Source organism: Juglans regia, chromosome 9 (genome assembly GCF_001411555.2).
Source record: "Juglans regia cultivar Chandler chromosome 9, Walnut 2.0, whole genome shotgun sequence".
Lineage (NCBI taxonomy): Eukaryota > Viridiplantae > Streptophyta > Magnoliopsida > Fagales > Juglandaceae > Juglans > Juglans regia.
Genome location: NC_049909.1, coordinates 14,742,268 through 14,748,267, shown reverse-complemented (window position 1 = coordinate 14,748,267; position 6,000 = coordinate 14,742,268).

Sequence of the window (6,000 nt, the reverse complement as noted above, 5' to 3'; positions counted from 1 at the left end):
GTTTGTTAGGATGCACTATTTTGTCGTATCATCTATTGTTTAAAGATAAAAGTATAATGGAGGTTCTGGTGTATTTTCAAGTGAAAGATCATAAATCATTGCTAATTTGTTTCTTTAAAAATACAAATATCATATGTGGTTGTTGAAGTTGAATATGTTATAGCCTGAGAGTAAGGCAAAAAGCTGTTGAATTTGTGCTGGAAGCATTTTGTGTTGTGTGTATTTTGTAGGATGGTAGCAAAGGTTTTGATCACTATAGAATGACCACCTTTTCCAGGTAATTTCTAACCTTTTTTTTTCCTTTGTTTTTTTACTTATTCCTAAATGGTCCTACGTACTTTGATCACCTAATCTGCCAACATTTGGATAGTGAGGAGTTGAAATGTAATTAGTAATAATCAACATTTATAGCATTTCTTGCTCATGTAGGATTGTATGCATCTAATTATCGTACGTTCTAATCCCACTGAAATCATATGGCCAACGTAGGACCCATGTTTCGAACAAAGATTTGAGATGTCACATAGATAAACTATATATATATATATACTATAAATACACAAAAAGTAGTTACATTGACCTTTTTTATGTTCCTTACAAACTTAGGACCATTACACTGCTTCCACATATCTGATTTGAGAGAAAACAGAATTGAGTTTATAAGGATTGAGTTTTCTGAATTCACCTTGTTTTCATAATTGAGTTTTCTGAATTGAGTTTTCTAATAGGTTTTTTAATAAGTTTTATGGTATCAGTTTCTTCATTTCTTAGAAATATGAACAAAAGTATGTAATGCATAGATAAGCTTATACTATAAACACAGAAAATGCAGTTATACTCACTTTCCAATCTTCCTTGAAAACGTAGCACCACTGCACTGCTTGTAATAGAAGCGTTATTTGAAAAAGAAGGCAAAAGAAAAAATGAAGTCACTTTTCAAAGCTTAGCACCAATGCACTGAAAGTAATAGAAAGGTTTTCTTAAACACAATTTAATGCCTCTAGCCTTCCTATGAAATATGTCTCTTGGTGTTCAAACATTGAACCTGACTACTACACTACCTGGCCATTCGGCTGCCTCATGTAATTATAAATTACATGTGATTAAAATCTGTCTCCACAAATTTAATACTGCATGCAATATAATGGGAAATGCTATGCATCTGCCCCACACCGGCACACACTTCACATCACTTTTTTTTTTTTTTTTTTACACTCAATAGGTTGAGTGTGTGCCGGTGTGGGGCAGATGCATATATTTTTCCCAATATAATATGTTATTTAATTTCTAAAATATTTTCCTTGTTTGCAGCTACCATTCCAATGCATGGATTGACAAATTCAATACCTGGGACACGGACGACAATGGAAAATTCTTATTTAAATTCAGTTGTTGTGTTTTTTTAAATTGTAAATTATTATAATGTTTTCCTATTATAATGAATACGAAAAGACAAACTAACATAAATCTGTTTTCCTATTATAATGTTTTTTCAAATTAGAAATTGCATCCATGATTTATTATTATAATAAATATATTTTATTAGCAGATTTAAAGATATTAATAATGGAATACAAACCGACAAAAACCACAGAAGTAGCCACAAACGGAATGTATAGGAAAATATAATTGTATCCATGTGTTATGTAATTATTACAAACGGATGGAAAGTTAATGCAAACTAGGATATTCCATTAAAACAAGAAAATTCTGTTAAAATAAGAAAATTCCGTTTCATAGGCTCATTATATATATAGAGAGATATTATGAAAAACTCTACTCATCATCCTCACACCGGTGAATGAACAATAGTTTAAGAAGAATAAAACTAAAAGGAATTTTCATCTATATTATATAAGTGGAATTGGTGCTTCCCAATTTTGTCCCTCTATGTTTCTCATTTCCCAATTTTGTCCTTGTGATTGACTTTGTTTTATTCACATGTTTACGTTTTTCCCCTGTTTGGCTGGCAGCCGTGATTTTTGTAGGCCTTTTCAATTTAGTTGGTTTCTGCCGACTAGGGGCAGTTCTTTTTTTTCGTTCATTTGTAATGGATTATTTTATGCTTTGAAAACCAAATCGACGCCTCTTTTGCATTCTACAGTGTGTTGGTGTGATGTGTTGTCAAGATAAGGAGATGTATTTATCAATTGATGGGAGGGTTCGAGCTCAGAGTTGTTGGTTCTTTTTCTTGGCCATCCGTCTGAGGGATTTTGGAGGTGAGGCATTGAATAGAGTTCTCGTTCAGAGCAATGTGTATCTTGGTTACTTTTGTTCGTTGTGGGTTCCGGTGTGGCGTGGGTATGCTCATTTCCTATCATTTTTCTCTTGTTTATCTGGGACGTGATTCTGATGGGTAGCTCGGAATGTGTTTCTCGTTTTTTGCTTCTTGATTTGAAGATCTTGTTTTTGGAATTTTTATTCACCTTTTCTGTTTTTTGTATTTTTTCCTTGCATTATGTTATTCTTTCTCTCGTCGAGACAGTGTGAATCCAAAAGCCAACTTGGGAAGTTTTTTTTCTTTTCGTTCTTCCATTCGTTCAAGTCCCACCTAGAAACCCATCACCCTTGCAAAAGGATTCATCGCTATAGAAATCATTTCCTGTCTAAATCCGTTTAGATCAGTCTCTCTCTCTTTAATTTTTGGAATAACCTAGAAAACCTAGAATAGGAGGAGGAAGAAACTCAATAACTAACCAGGAAAAAACGATTTCTTGTGATGGAAAATGAGGCAATAATCTCTCATTTATTTCAGTTCAAAAGATTGATTCGAAATTTATTTATTTAGTTTTTATTCTGGTCTGATCTGGGGTTTTAGATGGTGAGAGACCTAGATTTCAAGTTTGAAACTTCTCTAGGTTTTTCTTGGTCAAACACGTATGAAAGTTTGGTGATTGCTATTAACATTTGTTCATATCAGTGTCTAGTTCTCTCTCTACTTCCCTGATTTTTTGAATAACCCAAAAAACGTAGAAATAGGAGGAGGAGGACACTCTACAACTAATTAGTAAAAACCGAATTCTCCTAATGGGAAAAGAAGCAATAACCCCTCATTTATTTCAGTTCAAAATACCGATTCGAAGTTTATTTACTTAGTTTTTATTATTGTTGTGTTTGGTTTGATTTTATTTCTTGGTTGTGTTGGTTAGGACATGGAGTTCTCTTTAGTTTTTCTATTTTGTTATTGTCATTTGAATGTTTCTATTCTATTACTTTTTGGGCTTGTTCTGGGGGTTGCATTTGAAATTATGGATCTTTCTTGCTTTTTGTGTTTGCTTTTTGAGAAATTGGAGGTAATGGAAAGTGAAAGAAGCTTTTGTTTTGGTACTCTGAAGGTTTGCTCTTTTTGTACTTTGAATAAAGGTTTAGAATGAGGAAATGTGAAGGAAATAGAAATGTTGTGGATGCTAAAATATTTAGTTCTGGTTTTTTTTTTAAAGGGTATTTTTGTGTGGAAATCAAATGTTTTATTATTTTTGTTTTAAATGGTGGAAATTTTTAGTTAATTGTATTTTCTCAAGACTTTAATGATGTGGATTTCTTTTTATAAAAAGAAATGTTTATGAACCAAAACAATTTTGAGCCATTTATTAAAAAATGATCACTTGAATGTATATCATGTGTGTGTTGTTGTGTTGTTGGAAGCACAAACTTGGTTAAGGTAGGTTGAATAACTTTAGATTTTATTCGTAATCATTGTTCATTGGAAGCAAACAGATTGATTGTGTTGTATCTATGTTGTAACTCGTTAGTACTTTCATTGCTTCTTACTAGCTATTTTTTTCCATTTTCCTCACACAGTGGTTTGGTTCATGCTTGCAAGAATCATGTTTGGAATTTTCTTTAGTTTTTGTATTTTATTATTGTTTTTTGAATGTTTCTTATTCTCTTTTTTTTTTTTTTTGGGTCCGATCTAGGTGTAGGATTTGAAATTAGTGATCTTTCTTGATTTTAGTATATGCTTTTTGAGAAAGTGGAGGTAATGCGAAGGGAATGAATATTTCATACTTTGAATGTTACATTGATGTTTTCTTGGGATTTTAGATGATGCGAAAAAGAAATAGAAATGTGATAGATGCTAAAATATTCACCTCTGGTTTCTATTTTGTTCAAAGGGTATTTTTGTCTACGAATCAAATGTTTTATTATTCATGTTCTAAATAGTGAAAAAATTTTATCAGTTGTATTTTCTCAAGACTTGAATGATGTGGATTTGTTTTTTTAAAAAAGTTTTTGAACCAAACTAGTGTTGAGGCTTTTATTGAAATTATCATGTGTGTGTTCTGTTGTTGGAAGCACAAACTTAATTATCGTTGGTTGGATAACTTTTGATTTTATTCTCAATCATTATTCATCGAAAGCAAATACACCGATTATGTTGTGGTGTAACTCATTGGCATTTTCATTACTTTTTTGTGGCTATATTGCATTATCAATTTTCCTGTTGTTTGTTTTTTCTCCTTTCCCTCACACATAGTGTTCTGGTTCACGCTTGCGAGGATCGAACTTGAGATTTTCTTTTGTTTTTATATCTTGGATTTGTTCTTTGAATGTTTCTTGATTATGTTATTTCTTGGGTCTAATCTGGCTGTAGGATTTGAAATTAGTGATGTTTCTTGCTCTTTGTGTATGCTTCTTGACAAAGTGAAGGAGCTAGCTAATGGGAAGGTAATGGAGGTTTTGTAGTTTGAATGTTACATTGTTGTTTTCTTGGGGTTTTAGATGACGAGATAAAGAAATAGAGATGTACTGGATGCTAAAATATTGAGCTCTAATTTCTTTTTGGTTCAAGAGGTATTTTTGTTTAGAAATCAAATGCTTTATTATTTATGTTTTAAATACTGAAAATTTTTGGTTAGTTTTATTTTCTTAAGACTTGAATGATGTGGATTTGTTTTAAAAAAAGGTTCTGAACGAAACTAAATTTGAAGCATTTATTGAAAAAGAATCACCCAAATGCATATCGTGTGTGTGTTCTGTTGTTGGAAGCACAAACTTGGTTATGATAGGTTGAATAACTTTTGATTTTATTTTTAGTCATTGTTCGTTGGAAGGAAACAGGCCGATGGTGTTCTATCTATGTTGTAACTTGTTACGGTTTTCATTACTTTTTGCTGGCTGTTTTGTAGTTCTAAAGATTCTCGTTGTTTGTTTTCCTCCTTTCTGTCACACACAGTAGTCTAGTTCATGCTCGCAAGAATCAAACTTAAAATTTTCTTTACTTTTTTTATTATTTTTCTTCTTTGTATGTTTCCTATTCTCTTATTTTTGAAATTAGTGATCTTTCATGCTATTTGTAAGATATGAAATTAGTGATCTTTCTTGCTATTTGTGTATGCTTTTCATCAAAGTGGAGATAATGGGAAGGAAATGAAGGTTTGGCAGTTTGAATGTTGCATTGCTGTTTTCTTGAGGTTTTAAATGATGAAAGAAAGAAATATAAATGTGCTAGATGCTAAAATATTGAGTTCTAGCTTGTTTTTTGTTCAAAGAGTATTTTTATCTGGAAATCAAATGTTTTATTATTTATGTTGTAAATACCGAAAAGCTTTTATTGGTTTTATTTTCTCCGAACTTAAATGATGTGGATTTCTTGTTTTAAAAAAAATTTTTGAACCAAACTAATTTTGAGGCATTCATTCAAAAGGCTCACCCAAAATTCATATCATATTTGTTCTCTTGTTGGAAGTACAAACTTGGTTATGGTAGGTTGAATAACTTTTTATTTTAATCTCAATCATTGTTCATTAGAAGCAAATAGACCGTTGTGACTCATTAGCATTTTCATTGCCTTTTCCTGGTTATTTTGCATTTATAAAGATTCTCATTGTTTGTTTTTTCCCTTCTTTCCTCACACATAATGCTCTAGTTCATGCTTGCAAAAATTGAATTTGGAATTTTCTTTAGTTTTTGTATTTAGTTTTTGTTTTTTGAATGTTTCTTATTCTCTTATTTTTTGGGTCTGATCTGGCTATAGGATTTGAAATTAGTGATCTTTCT